Raw genomic sequence first — 25,880 nt, forward strand, 5'->3', positions numbered from 1 at the left:
CTTTTCCTATAGGACTAGCCGCTCTTCTCTTCTTCCTTGCCTTCTACCTTCAGTGATTACCTGCTGAGCCCCTTCTTCATTTTCCAACTCTGCAAAACTGTTCTTGAGCTCTATTTCTCCTTCACTAGCCTGTCTTTTCCTCTGCCTGGTTCTTTTAGTCACATGCTTCCACTATCCATTTTCTTCACCCAGCAGTCTCCCCTCAGAATTCTTCAGTCCTGCTTCCGTCTGCAAGTCTGAGCTTTTCCCTTCAGATACCTCATGTCTTTTCTCCATAATCTGCTCGAACCCCTTTCTAAACTCAACCAGACTTTCCACCTGCATCTCCAATCCTTGCTGCTGCCTCTGTATCTGTCATAGCCTTCCCACCTAAATCCTGTTAATCTGGGAAACACAAACCACACCAAACCACCACCACCCACAGCAAAAACAAACCCCAAACAAGCACCGCAATACAAACTCCCCTTTCAAAGTCCCCTGTTTACAGCTCTGTTTGCTGGCTCCTGTGCCGCTGCCTGACTGGCTGGCTACCTTTATATGACCCCTAGTCAGAGAAGCCCCGCCCCCAATGAGGGCTCAGCTTCTCTCCCTTTATCGAAAGCATGATCAATAACCTCTGAAGCAGTTCCTTTGTCCAAGGCCCTTTTTTTCGTTTAAACTACAGAGGCTCTGTAGTGTCACCTCACTGTTGGAGGCAGTCACAAACTACCCCTGCCCTGCCTTACAGTAATTGGGCTGAAAAGAATGACACTGGGCACATTTAACACAGAGGCAGATTTTTTAGTAGGGAAATGTAGTGAAAGGTATTGCAGACCAAAGCAAGCTAACCTTTTCCTACAAAGAGCTTTGCATTAACAGAGCTGTAAGACAGAAATGAAAGATAGCTAGGAGATCCCTAAATACCACCAACCCTTCTCATAGAAACCCACAGGTTAGATGCAAAGCAGGGATCAGGGAAACTCCGAGGAGGCTGTTCCCTCTTCTCTGTAGAATCACAATGCAAAAAGGATGGAGGAGTGAACAGGAAGCCTGCACACAATTCCAGATAAATGAGGAAACTCTGTGATTCTTGTGGGCCACGGAGAGAAACTTCTCCAGCTCTAGAGCTGCCAGTAGGAAATCCTGTTGTCACAGAAGCATGCCCAGCATGCGGTTAGGAAGGATAATTATCTGAGCCCTTTCAATTTGGCTCATCACTATCATCATACCATGTAGTCTGATCTGTGTTGCCACTATGATACTCTAGCACAGACACAGTCATACTACCAACTTTTGGCTACTTGTATTGGAGGACAGGCCCAGTGTTTTCATGTAACATCCTCATTTCAGGCCTTGCAGCATTTTTCGGGTAACTGTATAATAAAATATCCTTAATCTGACCAATGTGATTTCAAAATACTAATCTTGAGAAACATGGCTGAAGTCCAAGCAGTTTTAGCAAGGACAATCTCAAGGATGAACTGTTGACTTTAAAACTATCTACAGGTTTCTCAAGCTCTGTTATTAAACACTACTACTGCCTGAGTTCATTACAATTTACTAACATTTATAATAAAAAATGCCAATGCAAACCTGACAGCATAGTGATTCAGTGCTTAATCTCTTCTTCTTGGCATTTACTAGAAACAATTTTCCCTTATATTGCCACATCATGTCAAGCCCCTACTTGTATATTTTTGTTTGTTTGTTTTTGCAGCAGCCTCTTTTATTTTGTGATGCAGTGTAGTAAGGAAATGTATAATATCCCTCCCCCATACCCTCTTTATCAAGGTGCACCTCAATAACAGCTGAAATAAGAGCTAACAATATAGCAGCAATAGCTAATAGTCAGCTTCTAATGTTTCAGTGAAAGCAATTTATCCATATTAATTGTGGGAAATGTACTGTAAAGGACATTAAAAAGTTTGCACTCACCATCTTTTAACACAGATACCTCTCATATACCCCCCGTGACAAAATAATGGTGGTGAATACTGTACACTGTGCTATGGAAATATGCTCAAAAAGTTTAGCTAATTATGAAGTTTAAAAGATTCCTAAATACCTACTGAAAAATTAAATATCCAATTCCCATCATTTTAAAAAAATACAGTAGTATAGTAAAAAGGAGACCAGAAAGTCTAACCACATGTACATGTGCTTTCAATGTAAATATTCATTCTGCTATGTTCTTATTTTATTCTGTGTATAATCAATCTGTGTTTGTAGTTGCAAATGCCTTACAGTAAAAAACCCTTTATTTAATGTACATCGAACAGAAACAGATTCCTTATATGCAGGTACCTACAGAAAATAAATATTGTTAAAATACAGTATGTGCAACACATACATATTACAAATTTAGTAAGTACTTCTATAAGATTTGCTAAAGACTGACAGATGAGGCAAGCTTAGTACAGCTACTGGCTGGCTAAGATGGACACATGCTTTGCTTCTGGCTTTCCTGATAAAGGAGTGGTCTATGAATTGCAGGGATCTCGCTTAGTGTCTTGGCTTTAAAAACATGAAGCGGGCAAGTCCAAATACTGGACTAAGGACTCCATTAATAATTAGCTGTCAGTTTTAATTTCTGGCTACCACCTGGGTAGGCAACAGCATTTCACTGTTGAAATTATTCTGTTGACATGTATTTACTCAGGAGGTGTCCATTGTTCCATGAATAATGGAAAGGGCACATATTTGACCATACACAGAATTATATTTATTTAATAGACCTTCCTTTTAACAAAAGACAGCTTTATTTGTTTATCTGTTAGGGGCCCTGCAAATTAATTATCTTAGAAAGATTATTCCTTGAATAGTTATTCACTTTAAGGGGCTTAACTCTAATGTAATAGAATGAAGAACAAGAAAATTGTTCTTTCAAGACATCTTCTCCTTCAACAAATATTCTATTAAGTAGGGTCTGTTAAATACAGGAGTGAATATGCTCAGGGGGAACATCAGTTTCAAGCTGAGGGCACTCCATTATACTTTTGCAACTGTCCACTTGCACCCACTCATGATCATATCTTTTTTAAAGACAGGTTCTATTAATCTGGCTAAAAATGAAAATAATTTGCTGACAGATTCATTTCTCCTACACTAACCTGTAACTCAACCAACTTCAATTACACCTACAAAACAGACTTCAAAGCATCGTTTTCAAGTACCAAGTCACTGATTCAGCAAAGCATTGAATCAGGTGAGTAGTCCCACTGACTTGTGAAATAAGGGAAGCACATTTGCAGGACTGGAATCTCTTGCATCTAACCCGATATTGTTGCTTGTCACCTCTAATTGAAAGCAAACTCATTGATACTAAGGGTACGTCCCCACTGATTCAGTTATCTGAAGCTTTGGACAAACCAAAACTGAACCCAATCTTTAATGATAAAAGGAAGTTAAGTGTTTTCACCTCACTACTTGACAGTTTTTTATTTTTTTCTTCCCTCTGATCATTCTGGGTTCTGACTGGGACAACAAGCTGAAGACGAAAGACTTCTGTTTTTGCAGTATTGACAGACAAACTGGAAGTTAGTTCGCAGATCTGGTCAAAACATTTTCCATTCCATTTTCATCAAATTCTTTCAGGCTTTTGGCTGTCAACCACCAAAATTTTTTCTGTTCTGGGGTTTGCAATCAAAAACAAACAAAAAATCCAGTATAGATTTTTGACTAAAAGGAAACATATTAATTTTCTTTGAAAAAACATTAAAAGAAAAGAAAATACAAATGTCCAGCCAGTTCTAATTAGTACAAGAAATCTTGGGCCTGGTACAAAGCCTGTCAAAGGCAATGAGGGTCTTACCATTGACTTCAAAGCTCTTTGGATTAAGTCCTTTATGAGAAAGCCTGTCCATGTGAGATTCCCAACCATTTTGTCAGACACAAGCAAGCGGTTAAGAGAAGCATCTGGAATTTTGGGTGCCTGCCTGTCTAAATAAAGCCTCCAAGCCTTTTTGAGGTTCATCCCTCACTAACTGCAAGGTTACCTTCTAACTAGAGCACAGCTGATAAGTAGCAGATAGCCTTTCTGCTGAGATAACACCAGAGCTTATTTACTAGTATTCTGCTGTCACATACAGAAGCACATGCAGTTAATAAAAATAATGAAGGATACTAAACTCTACCCATGAAACGCTACTCCTTAAAACACTCTCCCCTTCCATGCTCTTTATTGGCAACTTCCCTGTTTTGAAGAAAATGAAGTCTTAACTTCTAAGCCTTTCCACCAATTATGCATCATAGCAGTAGATTGCCCAAAATTCCTTAAAAACTCAGATCATTCTTAACAGTGCTTTTTATATACAGCCTACATGGAGTACAGTAGGTACAGCATCAACTTTGATTTTCAGTGAGCTATGATTTACAGAAGTGGAAACTTTATAAACAATGAATATACTTCAGGCCAAATTTTTTCAGGTTTAGTTATACTGATATTCCTTGGCAAGCTGATAATTGAGTCTAGTTATTTAATTCCCCCTGCACCCCTGCAATTAGCAAATCATTTTAGCTAGGAGGCCTTTAGCACTGTTAGTGTAAAAAGAAATTTCAAATTCAGAAAGAATAAAGACAAAATTCTACTCTTAGATCTGGATTATATATCGCAGCACCACAGTAAGGAACTTTAATGCATATTCTATACACATTATGCCAAATGCAAAACTCTTACTGACTTCAGTGGGATTTTCATAAGAGGATCAAGAGCAGAGCATACAATAAAGATCTGCCATGGGATTCAAGAGCAAAAGTTTTGTCTTAAAAATAATAGGATATGTATTTATTGGGAATTACTGCCCATCTCAAAGTAACTTTTCCAATCTTAAATCTATCTGTGGTCATAGACAACAGATTTGCCTGTCTGAAATGGTGTGAAACTACCTGGAGCTCTCAAGGGAACAAGTACAATTTTATAGCAGCAGTTGTTACATCTTTAACCTCCCGATGGCTGTAGATAGGTTGAGTTGTTTTCTTTCTACACATACTTGGAATTGCAAGCACCTTGGTGTCAGTTTAAAGCTTCTACGTGTTTACAAAGAGATATAGGGTTATAAAATATGTAGAATATTGTACATCATCTATACAACTCAGTCACCCCCTAATATTTTTTCAGTGTCTCCTTGGGTGGGGAGAACCTCAATGATGTCACTCCCCTGCTTTATATAGCTTTTGTGTATGGCGGGAACCCTTTGTCTCCCAGGGGAAGAACACTGGCATTCCAAGGGGTGGGTCCAGGACCAGGTGACTCTGACCCATGTTTCTGCAGGGCTCTGGCAGCCATTACTCATAGGCTGTCTGGAGCATCCACAGGAAGACTAAGCTCTTTCACAGTCCATTTTCTCTGCTAATGGCCCATTAGCCCTGCCTGGATTTTCCATTGTTGTACCTGAAGTGTTAGCAGTGGGCGTCACCCAAATACATAGTTGAATACAGATACAACTATGAAACACAGATACATAGTCAATATTCCTAACGTCAGATACAGAAATGATACAGGCATACAAATTGGATAATCACATTCAGCAAATCATAACCTTTCAATGATATCTTACATGCACCATCTTGCATAAAGTATATTTCAGTTATGTCATTCATATCATAAGCATATTTCCATAAAGAATATGCAGTGAAATGTCACAATGTGACCCTCTGTCTGTTTGATGGTTATAGTGTTGCTTGCTGATTGGTAATTTAGAGGTGAAGTTAGTCTTAGGTGGTTTTGCATTGGACGAATCAAAGTCAATGGGCTTCAAGTAACCCAAATCAATGGTACTTATACAAAACAAGGGTTAATTCCTTTAAGTTTTACCTCAGCCATGCTCTGAGGTACCAGCTGGCTGGTAATCCCGAGGAGGAGTGGGGAGTACAAGCAGGAAAAATGAAACAAAGATGTTGAGGGGGTTAAAAACCTCAGTTCTGAAGCTGAAGGCAAGGACTGCTGGAGAGAGACTGACCCTCCACTCCCAGAGCTTGGGATGTCTGATACATGTTAGACCTACCTAATCTTCATGGAAGACAAGATCTGTGTATGATTCTTTGTTATTTTACCCCAAATCTATAATTGTTATGTTCCCATGGACCAATAAATAAATAAGCAGCTGTTCTGCATAACTGTATCACCTAATGGGCATTCTTGCATGTGCCCAAACACAGGCCTGCAGAGCAGTCATGGTTAGTACACGTGTGCTGTAGCCTGGAGACCCAGTCTAAAAGTGGGGTCAATCACAGGATTCCACCATGAGAGAAGGGAAGGGCCTGCCACTTGAAGAGTATCCACAGCGAAAGAAAGAGAGGTCAAAAGACACAGCTAGACCTAACTGCAACATCCCTCTTCCTTCCTATTACACCGAAAATTAAGATTTACATGCAGCAAGACCTCTCAGTTAACAGAAACTGATGTAATTATCTGATGTCCTCCTTTAAAATATCCCTTTTACTGGGTGATATCACATTAATTGTTTATAGTGTACATGGTAGAACTGGTTGGGAATTTTTTTTCTTCCAGTGATAAATTCCATTTTCTTGTTTTCTTTGAATATTTTCTTTGACTTTTTTTTTTTTTTTGGGGGGGGGGGGGGAGAGTAATTGAAAAATTTTGGTTGTAAATGACAAAATTTGGAGGTTTGCAATGTACATTTTTGGTTGTAGAAAAACAAACATTTCTGAGTTTGGGGTTAAATTTGAGGGGGGAAAAAGCTATCTGTTGAAAAGAGTTGATGGAAATCTTTCACTTAGCTATACATGTGCCTTTAGGGGTTATTTCACATAAACACAACCATTATAATTAATTGATCAGTGCTTCCTTAACACTTCATATCCAATCAATAAGGAAAACAAACTGATAAACATTCCTTTCACCCCAGTGTTAGTAAAATGGGTGAAATCCAGAAAGGAGGCAAGCAATAATTCTACACATGAAGGCTCCAATTTTGTAGCATGTATCTTCCATTGATTTATATGGGAGCTCCAAATACAGAGCAACCGCGGATCTGGCCTGTAAGTGGTTAATTTACAAGACACACAGTGATGCCAGCACATGTATCAAGACGTGAAAAATAAACAGGATTAATATCAAGATGAGAAATAATATAGTGAACTCATTACTGGAAATAAACTATTCACTGCATGTATCTCTCATTGTCAGTACTTAATTCTTTAATTCTTTTGCCTAGTTTCTGAGCAAAAGTTTATTTCCTTAGCACAGGATTCAGTGTTATCAGTAAACTGTTCTTATATAATGTCTCTATGGCTTGGTACTCTGAAGCAGGAGCTCTCTAGAGCCTATTTTCCATTAGAAAAACATGGTCTGGCTCTTTGAGTTATGGGTGTTTTGGCCCACATGGATTATGCTGTTCGTATATTATACATGATTTGAAGGAAAAAGCCACAAATGGCATACATTACTTGGTAATTTTCAATCAAGCTCTTGTAGTAAGTTTCTAGGGTAATTAGATTCATGACCTGCCATAGGGAGCAATTTCTTCCACTAACTTATCTGGACTACAGATACAAGCATAAACACTCCAGCGGGGCCTCTAAATTCTGACCTGAACTTGAGCTGATCTGACTTTCATCTTATGCCAGAAGCTGCCGTCTGAATTATGGCAGCATTCCTGATTTCACCTTGAAGCAAACAGGCCCCTGGGAGTTTCAATGGCCACTTAAGACTTTTCTATGCATATTCTGATGAAGAAAATTGCAGCCAATAAAAAAAAAAAAGCTACCAGCTTTCAGATTCCCTCTCCTCCAAATTAATTATCAAAGACCCTATTAATTACTTTGTTCCATTAGCCCAACTTAGATAATATTATACTACCTTATAATTCATACTTTTGATATGACACATGATTTTATTAGTGTATTCTATCAATTTTGATGGAAGCTGAAGTCTTCAGGGTGGAATCTTTTCTCCTCTATCTAATAAAGGAATATCATAAAAGTTATTAAGAATTTAAATAAGCCTTGGAAGTGAGGATAATTTAGGGACCAAAGTAATGACTATGCATATTTCACAACAGTAGTTCATTAGTAATCTGATATTCAGTCAACTAAATTAAAGTCTCTCATTCTTTTTTACTAAATAGCTTGCCACCCAGTCCCTTTTATCAGTATTTAGAGTCCACAACTTCAGGATGTTTCCAAGACCAAAACATACAAACAAACAAACAAAAAGCAAACTGTGTGCAGGCACCTTAGGCACCAGTGGTTTTCAACCTTTTGTCATTTGCAGACCCCTAAAAAAAAAGTCAAATGGAGGTGCAAACCCCTTTGGAAATCTTAGACACAGTCTGCACAGTTTGAAAACTACACTTCTATGGTAACGGCAACCTTTCTCAGACCTCTTAGAAATACTCTGTGGGGGGCGGGGGTCCGCAAACCACAGATTGAAAACCACTGTTACACACAATAACTGCAGTCAAAATCAGGAAGTGAAAATAGAGAACTTGCACATGAACTCAGACCATACTATAGTTATCTTTTTATTTTCCATTCTAATAATTATATTTCTGCATTTAGTAATAGTAAAACTAGTGAACTTCCGAAGTTTCCTATATTTTTGCTTCAGTATTCCAAGATGCTTAATTTATGCAAATTCACTATTATTGCATTACCCCTCATCAAGTTCATGACTAAATTATGAGACCAGAAACTACAGTATCACTTAAATGAATTATACCCCGTTATGTCAACTAAATATTTGTTTGTGCTTCATTAATTTTGTAAAGCAAACAATACACAATTTAAAATTCCAGTGGTTCATTTAAATGATCTACAGGCTAGAAATACAGCCAGCAGCCAATATGAATTGAATAGATTATGCTGGAGAAGTATCTGGGGTCCTTTATATTCTGTACTTTGTGAGCCATAGAATAGTTTAATCAAAGAATTTCATGGCACAGGAATGGAGTAGATTTTTTTTTTTTAACTAAAAACTGATTACATTATCAAATTCTAAAATGGCACCAGATTATGTGACATTATCTAAACTCTCATGGGATATCAAGGAGCATATATTATGACTTCAATTTTCGGAACACTTCCACCTTCCTTTTTACTACCTTCAAAAATAAATCACGGGATTGTGTAATTCAAGTAGGAACAGGTAAGGAGATACAGAGCCTGTTCACCTCTAAATCGTTTGTTCATGGTGGTTTTAGAAGGCAGCAAAGTCTAATTTTGATGAATAAGACATCCATCAGCCATTGTAAACAAAGGACTGCAGCTCTGCAAGAGCACTGAAACCATTTGATATAACAAGGCTGGAAAGACAGCAGGTCCATCACTGGTCAGTATATATCTCCCACTCACCAACTGTCCCATCTGCACAGCTACTCCACTGCACTATTGACAGATGGCTAGCTTTTCTCACCCTGCCCATTTAGAACCTGCCTGTCTATTAGATACTCCTTTCCTTGTAACCACCTGCTGCCATCCCCTGCTTTTCCTCTTGATACTTCTTCTTAAATCAACCATTGCATATATTCAAATACAAACCAGATCAGCAGTGAATGACCAGAGCACATCACAAAAAACATTAGCAGAGTTGGCGCCCTTGTTGGCAAACACAGCAGTGACACCAATACTTGAATGCATGGTCTCACATACTTAATCCTTTCACTCACTGAAGCACATAGGGTTGGTGGCAGGAGGGTTATCTTGAACTGTTTTTAACTGCTGTTGTATCCTACTTATACATATGAGGTGAAATCCACCTATAAGCAGAGGATCAGCCCTAGGATACCCACCATTTAAATCCACTTTCAGGGATTAAGTTGGACAGTTCATAAACCTCATGCTGCCTTTTTTGCAGGGGTGAACTTTATCTAGCAGCGGGACTTCACTTTTCAGGATTGTTACTTTAGCATCCTTAGTTCACATTCAATACAGATTTTAAAATGTTTAATTTTTTGAGGTGGGGGAGGGATGAAGGTTCCACATGAAATTGAGAGTAACAGTAACTTCAGAAGAGAAGTTAGTAACCAAGATCTGCCATCTCTGGCGACCAGGCCAGTGGGATGGGAGTGGGTAGCAGTGGCGTTTTTTCCAGTAAGAGCAGGAAATAACACCCTAGCATTTGAGCCAGCATTCCAGGTTCATATATATTATCCGAGGCAACGTGAGAACTGTATCTGAGCATATCTACTACATCTGCCTCATCAGTTTACTTTAAGGCACGGTGAACTTAAAGCCAATTCATTGCTACAAAATGACATTTGGAAGCCTTGTAAAAAGATGGTTCAGTAGTTGAGACATTTTCCAAAATATGATGATGGTTCATGTTAACTTGTTTATTGAACTACATTTCCAGCAGTATCATTATACCTCACAACTACTGGATGTGAGTCAAATTAAATTAAACTAATTCTTTTATGAGGTTTTACAAAAATTTTACAATTTTAACCTCATTACTGGCAATTAAAAGTCACATACCACCACTCGGGTAATTTATATGATCCTGACTTTAAACAAAGCAGAACAGAGTATACATGCCTGCTCACCTTACTCCAGTGAGTAGTCTCACTGATATGAAGCCTGACTAAGTTGAGTATGATTTTGTCCAGGCTCTACAAAAAAGTGATGAATAATTTGGACTCATCAGTAAAATCTGTATGCCATAAAAATTATTATTTGTTCCTGTTTTTCTCTTCTTTCCTGTTACATGTTTATGAACATGCGAACGGCCAAACTAGGTTAGACTAATGGTCCATCTAGCCCAGTATCCTGTCTTCTCACAGTGGCCAATGCCAGATGCTTCAGAGGGAACAGGCAAACATTGAGTGAGTCATCCTCTGTTGTCCACACCCAGCTTCTGGCAAAACAGAGGCTAGGGATACTTAGAGCACAAGATTGCATTCCTGACCATTTTGGCTAATAGCCATTGATCGACCTATCCTCCATGAACTTATCTAGTTTTGAATCCTTTTATAATTTTGGCTTTCATAACATTCCCTGCCAATGAGTTTCACAGGTTGACTGTGCATTGTGTGAAGTGTTTCCTTTTGTTTGTTTTAAACCTGCTACCTATTAATTTCATTTGGTGACCCCTAGTTCTTGTGCTATGAGAAGGAGTAAATAACACTTCCTGATTTACTTTCTCTACTCCAGTCAAGATATTGTAGACCTCTATCATATCCTGTCTTAGTCATCTCTTTTCCGAGATGAAAAGTCCAGTCTTTTTTCTTTCTTCTCATACAGGAGCAGTTCCATACCCCAATCATTTTTGTTGCCCTTTTTGTACCTTTTCCAATTCTAATATATCCTTTTGAAATGGGGTGACAACAACTGCACACAATATTCAAGGTAAGGGCATACGCATGGATTTATATTGAGACATTATGATATTTTCAGTCTTCTTATTTATCATTTTCCTAATGGTTCCTAACATTGTTAGTTTTTTTGTTGTCTGTTTGGGGTTTTTTGATTGTTGCTGCACATTGAGTGGATGTTTTCAGAGAACTATCCACAATGACGCCAAGATCTCTTTCTTGAGTGTTAACAGCTAATTTAGACCCCATCATTTTGTATTTATAGTTGGGATTATGTTTTCCATTGTGAATTACTTTGCATTTATCAACAGCTTAATAACTGATTTTAATTAACTGATTTTTGAAAATAGCTTCTAGGTGTTCTTTTAGTGTATGCATGGAATAGTAACCTATGTTTGCAGTGCACACATACTTTTTGCCTTGACCTTATATTAGAACAAATGCACAGTTCTACAAACTGACCCCGCTTGATGGTGATTCATTCCAATGTATTTCAGAGGTTAAAAGAGGAGAATAGTGGTTAGAATATACATTCCTCAAGTATGTCAAGTCATACTGTGTATTCCAGAATACACTGGTAAAATGCAGAATGTGGTTCTTAACCCTGAACCTTTTAATTTTTTATGATATATTAAAGATTGTAAAAGGAACGAGAGATAAACCACAGCCTATAACTTGCAAATGTTTAATATATTTTAAATTATTTTAATATTAGTTAAAAAAGGCTTTACTGTGCAGAATTGCATTTTACATGTTGTACTAGAAATAAAGCTTATTCAGGCTTACTGAAGCACTTGGCTTATGATTTACATCCAAAATATTCCAATATAAAACTTGCTTAGAAACATCTGAAAAATTGTATGCATTAGTAAAATAAAACATACAATTATTTTCAATATTAAGAAATAATACACTTTATTACAATTAAATGTAGACAAGTTTCATTATAATGTATAGTTGAACAGAAATTATATTAAAAATATTTCCCTCTCAAAATCTGTAGTTAGTGTTCTGTGTCTGTTCGGATAATTCAACCATAACAGTACATTCAGTTCTGTTCTACATACCATGCAATACTTTGGTAGTCAATATGATTGCACAGAGTGCAAGAAAAAAACAATTTTGGCCAATAAGTGGAGAAATGGGCATATTTAGTTTCTGAGTAATGCACCATCAAGTTATTAACCCAGAGAGGACTTGCTCTGTGTAAAGAAAAGATCTCAGAGCAGTGGGAATGCTGCAGACATTGCTCTGTTTCTGACGGCTGTATAAGTAAGCATTGAAGGGATTAAATTCTTTCCTTTTCCCTGGTGCCAGTTTCTTATTGGTTGTAATCAATTTTCATTTGTTTTTGCTTTTTCACAGTACATGTTTATGCTGATTAAAATGTGCCTAGTGATTTTTTTAAAATGTAAAAATAATATCATGTTATCTACTAAATCGCATCTTACAGAACCTGGAGCAATTCTCATACCTAATTTAGTGGGCTATTCTCTTTTTATATAGTTTGTGAATTTAGTGCTGGGGAAAGGCTTCAGCTACACAGCACTGGAGATAAGTCCTCTACTTGTCCACCAAAGAGATACAGTAAGATTAAACAAATCCACACACCAAACACTATATTTGCACATATTCATGGGTGCCAGAACTTGAACCCTGATCCTTTATTTCCAAAACCACAGCCTTCTGCTACTTGTATGTTTGTAATTATGGCAAGAGTTATCATGGTCAGAGAATAAGGAGGAAAGCTAGATACTCAGAAAAACCGAACTGGGGCTAGTTACTAAAATAGTAATAAATATAATTAATAACATTTTTTCAGTCGGCTGTCAACTATCACAATTGTCTGTCTGGAAAAACTACTGATTCCACAACACCCCCGCCAAAAAAATATTGATTCTCCCTATAATGTAATCACTATAGATTAGAAAACATCAAACAGTTCCACTAGCTTTCTCCATGATAAAAGTTGACATTACACTTCTTAGTTTAGTGCTGATGTGCATAAAAGTACTACGATGAGCCTTGACATGTGTCATTGTACTTAGCTACAAATGCATTACAAGAAATTACAAGGGATGCTATCAGAAAATTGAAAATCCAATGAGTGTTTCACTTAGTTACTGTAATTCTTCAATGCTATTCCAATCGTGTGCAAATTAGAAGCCACTTACAGCTCAGAAGACTGACAGGAAACTGAATGAGGTTTTCATTATGCTTTTAATAGGCTGACTGGGTTATTTCCTGTTAAAAGGTTTGAGGAAAATGATATGGCACACCTCTATATTCAAACCAGGTAGAAGAATTAAATTCTTCTTCATCAAATTCTCCAGAACAGTGAATTGATCAAAAAAATTTCCTAAGAAACTAGAATTAGGAAGGCATTTTCTTTCGGTTTTATTAGCGCTATAGCAATATTGTCAATACTTAATGCCATGGTTAAATGAGTAAATGATTTACTTGTATCTGGCATTTATAAATCACTTTTCATAAGAGGATCCTTCAGTGGTTTATGAACATTAAGCAAACTTCCTAATAGCTCCTGTAATGTATGTTGTTTTATTAACCATCCCAAAACTTCATTAATACTGAGTTAAAGTTACAATGTGGTGCCTTGTGCCCTTCTAGAACATCAAGTTCAGCTACACTCAAATCTCTAAAAACCAGGAAATGTAGAATTATGGTACTTGCCACTGACACAACACAACCTTAACTCTTCTCTGTGGAGCTGGCAATAGCCACTGAGATTGACTCAGTGAGCATGGTGCCATGATAAAAACAGTCAAAAAGACTAGAAGATTGTGCCATGTGTTCCGCATATTTTGAATTCCACCATTTATCTGCATGGACTCCAGCTGCACTGATCAGGACACGCAGGTGACTTAAGACACAGGGATGGGTTTATGCAGCATCAACTGCAGGCCGCAACTTTATTAATTTAATACTTGGGAAGGGTGCCGGATGCTCATTCCCACTCTCACAGACCCAGGCATTTAACTTGGTCCAGTGCAGGGTTACCATACAACTAATATGTCCTGCAGACCCTCTTAGACCTACCCCTAGGACTGAGCTCGCCTCTGCATCCTTTCACCCTCCCCGCAACAGGGATGGGGAAGCGGACCCAGGGGGGAACTTCAGTCCATAAAAACTTCAGGTTTCACCAGTAAAATCCTGGGTGCCATTTATCTCTGGGAGCTGGTCCTTTTAGCCTTTGTTTGCACTGGCATTGGCACAGGCTGCAAGTTCTAACAAGCTATACAGTCTTACCTTTCCTTAAACATTCAAGTCCTATTCCTTTCAACCTCACTGTGCCTCCATGATGGACACTGTGAGGAAAGTGAAAATCCCGTTGAACCAACCAACAAACCCTTCCTGTGGGTGGATGGGAGAAGGCGGATTCACTGTGTTTGGTGTAGCTATGCTGAATGGTGGAGGGCTTAGTTGGAGAAGGTTGGCAGAGTTCTCACTGTGACACGAGGAATAGTGCATACATATCAAATATGCCTCATTTCAGCACTGATTTCTGTAAGTTGTGGCAGTGCATGGAGTTGGCCTTGTTGTAGGAACTGTCAGAAGTCTAGCAGCATACATGACTGGAGTCTCCCAGGTTTAGTGAGGAATAAATGAAGGAAATGTCTCAGATCTTATCTACATTACCTGGGTAAGTCGACCTAAGTTACGATACTTCAGCTATGTGAATAACGTAGAGTCGACGTAGCTTAGGTTGACTTATTGCAGTATCTACACCGCTCTGTGTCGAGGAGAGATGCTCTCCCGTTGACTTACCTTACTCCTCTCATTCCGGTGCAGTATTGGAGTCAACCGGAAAGTGCTCTGCGGTTGATTTAGCAGGTCTTCACTAGACCCGCTAAACTGATCCATGCTGCATTGATTGCAGCAATGTCGATCCCCAGTAAGTGTACATATCACCTCAGAAGATGAAGGAGCAGTAATATTTTTCAAGTCTGGGGTAGTGTGTGTGGAGGCTAAATGTAGATTGCTCCTGTTCACTATGCCTGATTTAGTCGGAGTTTTGCCTTAGCAAAGAAAAAAATGTGTTAGACTGTCCTAAAAGGCTTTGTTCCCTAAGTGTTTTGTTGCATTGCTACTATGAGTGTAATTGGCATGTTGGGGTATTGCTCGAAGATGGCAGAGCTAAGGTTGCATCATGGGGATCACATGTACTTTATCTCTTCATTTTTTTTGATTTTCAGAGGTTTGAGTGTAGCTAAACTTGACATACTGGAAGGGCAAAAGGCTCCATGGGGCATCCTTAATTTTGTGTTAGTGAACATTTGATTTCCCTTTTTTTAAGATAACTTCTCAGTCCAGCTCTCTCCCTGCACAGCCTCTGGCTCCTGGGCAATGATTAAACCTGTCACAGACTGCATTGGCCGCATGTTGGTCTTTACTGCCCTGCATCAGCTCAGCTCGCACCTCCTTGCTGGTCTAGCACAGCTCAGTCCTCCCTCTCATGGAGAGGCTTGCATCACCACGGGCCTTAGAGGTTTTAGGAGCTGGGAACAGGATACAGAAACAATGCAATGACTAACTATCGAGTCAGTGGGGCATGTTTTGAAAGGGGATGTGACCCAAGTTGCTCCTGGGCTCAGCACGATGTATTACCGAGTCTTTGATCAGGTGTAAAGAAACCAAAGGGTTTCTATTTGGCTGTCACCCATTTCAGGCAGGTCAGTATCTGCAGCCACCTGCCTCCACAACCAAGACAAGTCACTCCAGGCAAATTAAAAGAACAGCAATACCACCTCAGGTGTACCTTTCCTCAGGGAAGATCTGACAAGAGAAAATTCTCAAGACATTCTTGGCCTCAGCCAGGCCTCCTGCAGAGTGAGAGCTGGAGATCTGCTCTCCTTCCTGGTCAGTCTCAAACTGAGCTGTGCTCTCCCCTTTTGGCCCCTCCCTCTAAGCCTGACACCTAGGGCTGACAGAGCCCACAATAGCTCATTAACCCTTTCCTGGATAGTGTGGAGTTTCTCTACCCTATCAGAGGGGACAGAAATGGGAAAGTATGGATATAGGGTGGTTTGGGGGGAAAAAGAACTGAGTTCTCCTGCCACAACATCCCCACTGCACAACTCTGATCTCCTCCTTTCCACCTTACTCTTCCATGTACTGCTCTAATATACCAAATATTCCTCCTCATTGCTCCAAACTCCCACATCCACTCAACTGCTCTAACTCCTGTATTACTGCTCCAGCACCACTCCAGCTCCTCCAACATTCCCTTCATCATGGCCCTTCCTCTGACAACTCCAAACCTCCAGTGCTCTGAGCCCCCTCTCCCTCCGCCACCTACACAATGGACACCAGTTCATTCAGGACACCCTCTTTCTTGCCATTCTATGCCCCTGGTAATCTTGGAGGGATTGTGGGGAGGTGAAGCAGCTGTGAGGAACGCATGCACTAGTTGGAGGCAGGAAGGCCCAGGAGAGTGGAGATGTTGAATCCTTACCCCAGATCTGGGCCTAGTGTATAGAAAGGGGCTCTACACAGCCATCTGCAGCACGAGATGCCCAAAAAGGTGCCAAATGGCCCATTCATCTATGAGATGCTCTCAGATGAATAAGAACACCCTATGGAGATGAATTTAGCCTGAAACAATAGCTCTGAGATTTCTGAATTCGTCCATTCACCTCAGTGGGTATTCTCATTCCCCCACCCACAGTGTCAGCGCTTATGGGCTTGTGCTATTTACCAAAAATGCCCATTCCCAGCTCCTGATCTTGGCCTCTGCATTGTGTGCCTGTGCCATGCACCGAGTATTCCTGTTCTTAGCCTCCCCACTCAACAGTGTGTTCCTGTGCCATGCATGGAACAAGATCAGGGAAAGAGCTCAGAATAGAACAGAATTTCCAATCACCTCCTCTAACCCCACTAACTACACCAATATTAAAAGTTCTCTCTCTCTGGAACATGATGCATTAACACTGTATAGCCATTGAACTTTTTAGAAAACCAGTCAAAATTTTGTTTTCTTGACTCCATAGCATATAAATCCCAGAAAAAAATACACCAGCCAGAACATTCAAAAAGGATGGGGAGAATGGAAATAGAAGTTCTAGATACAACAGTGACACAGTCTCAGCAAATCGGTTAATATTGTTTTCTCCTACTACAGTATCATTAGTTTCCATAGTTTGTACTATAACATTTCATTCTAATTTACAAATGCAAAGGAACCTCGAGAGAGATTTTCTGATTTCCTATTGATTACTGTATCAATGAAGCACTTGGTCTGTTTCCATGGCAATGTGCAGTTGAGTTTTTTGTTTTTATTGATACCAACAAAGCAAACCTGTTTCTTTACCTTTTTATTGTTTCATTTTTACATATGCTCATGATTAAAAATAGTATGACTATAAGTCAGGCATTTTCTGGAGGCTGAAGATCAGACACCTCAGCCTTCACCCCTACATTAGCTACCTGGAAATGCTGAAGTCAAAGATCATCACTGCTTAAATACAATTACCAAATACAATTGTTGCTAGTTAGTTGCACATCTGGCCATTATTCATAAAAAATTTAAAAAGATAAAACCCTATCTTCAGGCATTCAAGCTTGTAAGACACCAACATGTTCACAAGGGTATTATATATTTATGAAAAAGATGGTTTTGGATTAACTGAATAAAGCACAGTCTGTTTCCTACATGAATTAAAAAAAAATTCTCAGAATGACAGTAAGCAACTGCCAGTCTTCTGTACCTAAATCTATATAATAAAATGATTAGATTGATACCAATAATTTGGTGGCACTGGACATAAATGACTAACAAAACAGTATCACAAGATCAAATCTTTTGTTTTTAAATGAATGCATGACCATGAGGCTGTGACAATGTTGTATTTCCATTGGTATCTTTAAGTGCATAGTTAAAAATAATGTCAGTGCAGTGATGTTATAAGTGATGTATTTGGTGTGTGAGTGGATGAAAAGAATGTGGTAAATAGCAGTAGCATAGAGAGAGGGAAATAGGTCCTACTATTTTGATGTTACCAATTCAAACTGGCTTCAATTTTCACAGAAAGGTTAAGATCTATGCATTACATAAAACTAAATGTGTTAATTACTTAAAAGCAGTTTCAGAAGTAATAAATCTTCAGAGCCTGGAACTTCCAAAGGAACCCAACTTCCTTGAGCTCCTTTGAAAACAACACCCAGAATGGTTAAAGAAAAAATGGCAAACAGATTGTGGACTGAAGAACCCACAATAATTATTCGGGAATATTTGCAAAATTACTACAGCAAAATTACTAGAGGGCACTGCTATAGTGCCTTCCATCTGATGATACTAAAACATTCTGCCGAGGCCAGATTCTGCCATTGTTACTCATATTGAGTAGTACTTCGCTCCAAAGGTAGTCCCATTATTTACAATGGCAGCTGAGAAGTCAATTAGTGGAGGAGAATTTTCAGCAGCATAAAGCTGATGGGGTTGGGTCCAATGCCAATTGTTTCTACCCCCGCTCATCTTGACATTGACATAAAGGGCATGCTGAAGGTTAGAGAGAGCTTGACTGTGGGTGAGAATAGAGTTGTACTATTTCAGTTTGCTAGCTGGCGTATCATCCCATGGGTACCATAGCCAGCAATCCACTGTTAGCAGCCATGGAGCTGCACTAATTTATGTTGGGGCTTGAAGCAGGGTCAGAGTAGCTTGGTTGGTTTAGACTGAACTGCAATCATACCGAACAAGCTTTAATCTAGCTAGTTTTGGTACTGATAGCAGTGAAGCCTCAGTATAATGTGCTTCATTACAGACTAGCAACCAGAGTAATTACCCAGGATTCCCTGCAGGATTTTCTATAGCGCGTGTTGAAGCCTGCAGTGCCACAGTCAGTTAAAGCTACTGTGGGTATGTCTACACAGACTGCAATCACACTCCATGACTGCAAGGTAGATATCCCCTGAGAATCAGGACACAACAAGTTCCCGGATAACCTCTCCTCTCCACCCATCCCCCTCCTGTGAAAAAAATACCTTAGTTCAGGAGAGTAGCCCTAAGAGTTCAATTTCTACATTTTCTCTTTTAACTTGCTATATTAATCAACTCTTTCACTGGATTATATGGCCATAATTATTTGTTTGTATACTCCGGGGGGCAGCAACAGACTATTTGAGATCAAAACTGGTTGCAGCTAGATGGAGCCAAATACTTGGTGGTTGTTTTTTTATCATAGTATGGATAACAAGGGTCCCAAAAGATACCACACATCAAGACAATCATATTTGTTTTTTAAGCCTTTTGCCACAGTGTTACTGGGCTAACATACATCCCAGTTTTACCTCCAGTTTGATAATGGCATTTTAAATTTTAGAGCACATAGGATATTTAGTCTGTTTTTGTTAAACCATCATTACTAGGATTCATATATTTCTTGCCTGATCATTAACCACTGACATAATTAATATGCACTCATTGAAGCCCCAGCACAGTTAGAACATAATCACCGATCGATTTGATTCATGAAAGTGTTTGTGTAGGAAAACTAAGATAGATTAAGTTCTTAAAGTGTCTTGGACACAGAAGCAAAATAAAAGCAAGCTGGGAGTTACAAACTGTGGAGTGGTGCTAATTAACAACTCAATTAAAAAAGGCAAATTAAACTTTATGGTTCGTTATCCTCCACTGCTTAATAAATTGTTTTGCTAAGCAAATTATTTAAAATGATCATTCTAGAAAACTGAAATAGCAACTATTTTTCAACTTTACACTAAACACTTCACTGCACAGGGCTTGCATTCAACATTCCAGTACACCGTTATTATCCCTGTTTTGATTTAGGTGTTTTCCTCAGATGAAAAATGTTGTAGATAATAATTTGCTATCTATATTTAAAATTACTTGTAGTTTTATTTCTTGATTGCTTTTATTTACTTATTTAGCAGAAGTTCTCTTTTGGGGGAGAAAATGATAAGTACTTTTTCTATAATCATTCTTAGCTTGTCTTCTTCAGCATTTTATGATTTGCAGAGACATTACATTCTGCTTAACATCAAAGTTTCAAAGGGATTAATATGTTCTGAACTTGTGGAATTACTGTTTGATAATTTTAAGTTCTTTATAATGCCTTCAGACAAACATTGCGCAGAAAAAACTTTTTCAGAGATTGAATTTTATCAGACTTCAAAGGAGATGATCTCACAATAGATATATAATGTCCAATATTCACACTTTCTGAATTAGTCAAGTGGAAGTTATACTTTTATGTGTAATTGATTCTATATTTCTATAACAAAACATGTACACAGACACATTTTACTGAAAAAAGTCTTGCATTAACTTGAAAGAAGCATTTTTATTGATTTTTAATTTTATATACACAATTACACTAATGTAAAAATAAAACATTAAGGATATTATCTGAGCAGAAATTTTAACAATATTAAAAGTTAATGAAATATGACGATATGAAGTTATTTATAACAGGATTAAAACCCTCAAGAGTGAAACAGAAAATAAAACATGAGCTTTTAGAGACTGCTGTGAGTGTTTTCATTTTCAATTTACCTCAAACATGAATTCTAAAGCCCCAATCTTGCCAAGATTTATGGATGTGCTCCACTTCATTTGCTGAGTAGTCCCATTTGTAGTGCATGAAGTTAAACATGTACATTAAAACATAATCTACATGTGAGAATGAATCTTGAAGAAGGTAGAGTATAAATTTAAGAGGACTGATGAATTCTATGTGTAGACATTCTTATTCCAGAATAAAGCATACCATATACGTGGAGTTAATCAGGAATATTTAATCAGGCATATCTATGTTGGTTAGGGGTATGAAAATAAAACAGCCCACACAAATGTAGCTATCCCAGCAAACCGCCACTTGTGTAGATGAAGCTATTCCAGCAAGAGTCCTTTGGCTGTTCAGGAAAGTGGTTTAAATACACCCACAAAATAGCTCCTTTTTCTGATATAAGCTGGGTCTCCACTAGCGGCTCTGCTGGTATAGCTAAACTAGTACAGCTGTATCATTAAAACTATTGTAGTATAGACTAGCCATAAGTCTTTGCAGGATCTATGTCTGTAACTCCCTCATTAAAATATGCCCTCTAGAATCCCACAGGGGTTGTAGTAGGGCTAGGTGCAAAGTCTTTGTCAGTTTAGTCTTTGTGATGTTACTTTTTTCACCATTTTTTCTTAGCCCCAGTTTATGAAGGTAATTAAGCATGTGCCTAATCTTAAGCAATGAGTATTATCTGCAATTAGGTCTTATCTGGAATTAGTTGTTTTTTTCCTGCCCACTTACACGTTGTGAGGGTCACTCTAGGTGTTGAGATCCATGTGATTTCATATGGATTATTACGTATAGCATCTCAGTTAATGCTGAATTATGGGCATTTTATAAAGTAATTTGTTAATAAATATATTTTTTTAAATGTGAAGTAATGGGACCCAGAGTTTCAGAAAGTTATTTTTCTTATACTAGTGTAAGTTTCACCCTACTAGCAGTAACCAGACATTTGCCATCATCACGTTGTTCATTCGACTTGTACATTATCTCTTTCCTCTACCCTTTGTCTTGTAACGGTTGTAGATTGTAAGGGTTGTAGACTGTAAGTTATCCAGGGCAAGAACTGTCTACTCTATGTTTGGACAGTGCTTAGCACAATATGATCCCTTTATTGGTTGGTCCCTAGGCACTACTGTAATAACAGTAAATAATGATAATATCTCAGCCTAAACATCAATGGCATTTGCCTCAAGAATCAACTCTGCCTCAAGAACTCACTTTAGTTAAGACAGATAAAGGCAGAGAACAAACTCCCTGGCGGTTTGCCACAGTTACCCTACAGAACTACATTAAAATAAACACACACATAAAAGAGCATTTCTTCCCTGTTGCATGCTGATCGGAAGAAGACGTATAACAAATGTGTAACAACATTTACAATGAGTGACAGAGTAAAATTGATCCATTTTTAAATTGCCAAATATATTCAAAATTTCCAAGTTGTTTAAATCTTGCATGGGTAAAAAATGGACTCTCTTGTGGTTTATTTATTTATTTATTTTTGCAATTAATCTATTTAAAATGTAATTGAAACAATCATCAAAAAAATTACAAGGGTTGTTTTTTTAATACTAAAAACCTGTTCATAAGGAAACAAATTTCTATAACCATCTCTATGTTTTAATTAAAAATATATATCAAGTTTCATAACAAATTTTGCAAAAATAAAGATATTTTAAAACATAACAAAATTGAAACTTTTTTCATTTTTGAAAAAAGGTCTTCTCTCTTTTTTTTTTAAACAAAAGAAGCTGTTTGTTCAATTTTTTTTGACTTGTTCTAAACAAGACCAGTATCAGGTAAACAATACTGATCAGCTTTTCTAGCAGTAATGACGGTCGTTTATCACTTTTTCAGATAGTTTATCATTAAGTAACAGAGCACTTGCTGCAGTCATCTTTAAAGAAGGCAAAGCACATTTTTGCAGATAATAGACTACAATGGAAGTGTCAATTCCAAAGGCAGACCATAGAATTACTACCATATTTACAAGGAACACACACATCATAATAAAATAAGGTGGAGAAAACCCAACAGGTTTGCTGATGAGGCAGCTTACATTAAAAGTGGTGATAAAATCATGAGAGCCTGCAAAAGTCTCATAATATTTGGTGTTCTAAAAAGTGTGCGCTTCTGGAGTAATGTGATTATCAGAAAATCTCAAATTTTATTTTTCATAAAGTGAGTCTCTAGTACTTTTGGTTGTAGAGAGAAATTGGAAAACATGGCCCATATGCTCAAAAAGCAAAATGCAAATACGAAGAATCTACAAGTTATAATTTTTTTAAAATCTCATGATTTTTGGGGGCCTGGCTCACAATTTTTGAACACTTGAAGTTGGCAATACCGTTAACGGCTTCACAAGAATAGCAGTCTCTAATTTAAAGTGGTTAATTTCATTTTAAGTACTTTACCATTAGCCCTTGAAATTATACAATATTTTCCCTTACTGTGTATGAATGCAACATATGCTGCTACCATTTCCCCTTGATATCTTCATTCATGAGTAAACAGATAAAATGTTGAGCTAATTATTATATTTATAATGCCTGAAGCAAATTAGCTGATTCATCAAATGCTAGTTCACAAAAAAAGGATGCTACAGATAAAGCTGGACTACACTAAAGCAAAAAACATCACTTAAAAACATTTTATTTAACATAACATCCTTGAGTCAATTGATTAAGCTCTCTGCATAAATTAGTGATCACAGGCTACCCATGAAGGATTCAGTGTAATGAACACCACATGAAAGATAACACTTTAAATATGCTTTACAAGGAGAAAAAATTAGGGTTCTCAGGTTGTCCCCAAAATACCTAAAAACAATAAGATGGGGTAGTTATCGAATATCCCAAATCCCTTATAATCGGAATCATAATTTATTAATTCTAACCTGATACAGAAGCTGCATATAGGAAACCATTTAGAAATGAACACTATCGGTGACTTGCAAAAGAAATAACCAAATTAAAAATGTTCTATATCATGCAGAAAGAAAATCTGTAATTCTTTTTCATTTCTATTATGATTATTAGAAATTCAAGTCTTTCCTACTATGGTGACTAGAGAACTAAAGAAATGATGAAATCACACATTGAGTATCTAAAAGGGAAAGGTTTTTAGTTATACTGTATACAATTATTTTTTCTGATACCATTTAGATTCTTTTGCTGCACCCATTTCCATGGCATTGGAGTGCTTAAAATTTGTTGTTAGCACCTATTTAACTTCAATATCTACTGAAAAATTGCAGGAAAGGATTTTTTTTGTTGAAAAGTCAAGACATAATCACTTTAATTAAGGTGTTAGAGTTCACAAATATTTTTGAGACAAACAAACCTCCAAAACTTTCAGGTCTTTCAATGATCAGCTTGGGCCCTGCAAGGTGAATGAGGCAGCTGTGCAAGAAATGAAACCCATATAATTAATTCTGTACTATCCAACTGTATAATAATTGAGGTAAAGGTCTTCTTGAGCAATCAGTTGGGTTGTGGAATCCATGGGTATGTTGTCCACACTGCAATTAGACATTTACGACTAACCTGTTTACTTGCAGGGCTCAGACTGCAGGGCTGTTCAACTGCTGTGTAGACATTGTGGCTCAGGCTGTAACCTGAGCTCTGGGAATCTTGAACCTCACAGGGTCCTAGAGCCTGGGCTCCAGCCCACGCTTGGATGTCTACACTGCAGTTCAACAGCCCTGAAGCCCAAGCCTCACAAGCCCGAGTCAGCTGGCACAAGCCAGCCGCAGGTTTTTAATTGCAGTGTAGACATACCCTATAACTTCCAAAGTATTGAGACACACTTTCCATAGCAACTCCAGTGTGCTAGCAAATCCTGCATACTGACCTTTGTGGAAAGTCACCATTCCAGTGCCTCCAGAGGGAAAGAGACAGGACAAGAAAGAGGCTGGAGTTGCTGGATCTTCAGAATGTATAACAAAGTCATTTGGCTTACGGCTTTACATTTACTGGCAAAAGAATATTGCGGGCTTGTCTTCAGTACAGTACTAACTCAAGCTATAACTCAAATTTTATCCCTAACCTGACTCCCATCCACGCAAAAAAGTCTCAAGCTGGAGTTAAGTGATGCTTCAAGTTTCCAGCTAGCTGGCCCATCAGGCAGGTGGGTGAAAGCTTGAATGCTGCTGACACTGGAACAAGCAATGCAGTAGGGATGGAGCAGCTGGAGTTACAACAATGCATCAGCTGCTAATCCAATCACTCTGTTTAGTCCCAGTGTTGTTTTATAATATGATTGCTCTCATGGACCTAGGGTAAGTAAAGTAAAGTGTACTCAAGCTAACTGTTGCAGTGGACACAAGCCCAAAGCAATGGTGCCTCTTATATAACAGTATACATGATAATGAAAGCATGAATCCCAACAAGCTGTGTAGAAATGTCCAAGCACATCATAAAGACTATTCCAACTTTATCAGCTGATGTTAACATAGCTGAAAAAACAAACAAACCACACACCAAGGCCTTGTTCCTTACCTCATTCCAAGAAAAAAAAAGAAAAAGAAAAAGAAAAAGAAAAAGCTTTTCATAAAGTATTCCCTTTCTCAGAAAAAAATTTACAGATGCCCAAGTGCCTTGTGGTATCCTTAATAATTGCTTAAAACAAATAAGCCTCATGCAACTGGTGAAGAGTTATTCCTATTCCTATCATTCATTATTCATGTTGTTGAAATCATGATAGGCAAAAAATAACGGACAGTGTTAAAAATGTTCCAGCTGTCCAACAGCACTGTCAAACACCAGATTGATTAAATGCCCCATGAAGTGCAATCCCAGTGGACTGAAGACATACAAAAACCACTGAAGTAATTTGCACTGCAACTTGATGAGTTTACTGATATGGCTGGACTAACAAAAATTATTGTTTCTATTTAATTATTTAATGAATAAGATTTCTGAAATTGTCTTCTGCAGACCATTCTTCACAAATGCTATAGCAGCTCAAGTATGGTAATATATATGGTAATATATGGTAATATATACATAACATTTTTAAAGCAGCCACATGTACCAAAGAACAACAAAGTTGAGTAAACTGTACAGCATTATTTCAAATTTTACTGAGT

At 37.9% G+C, this 25,880-nt stretch overlaps 1 protein-coding gene across 20 annotated transcripts in view; it reads right to left on the reverse strand.

Moving 5' to 3' along the window:
* Positions 1–25,880, reverse strand: part of RBFOX1 (RNA binding fox-1 homolog 1) — a 2,389,987-nt gene that overhangs the window by 1,410,563 nt on the left and 953,544 nt on the right. The window lies entirely within an intron of this gene.

The sequence above is a fragment of the Chelonia mydas genome, chromosome 10 (genome assembly GCF_015237465.2).
Source record: "Chelonia mydas isolate rCheMyd1 chromosome 10, rCheMyd1.pri.v2, whole genome shotgun sequence".
Classification (NCBI taxonomy): Eukaryota; Metazoa; Chordata; order Testudines; family Cheloniidae; genus Chelonia; species Chelonia mydas.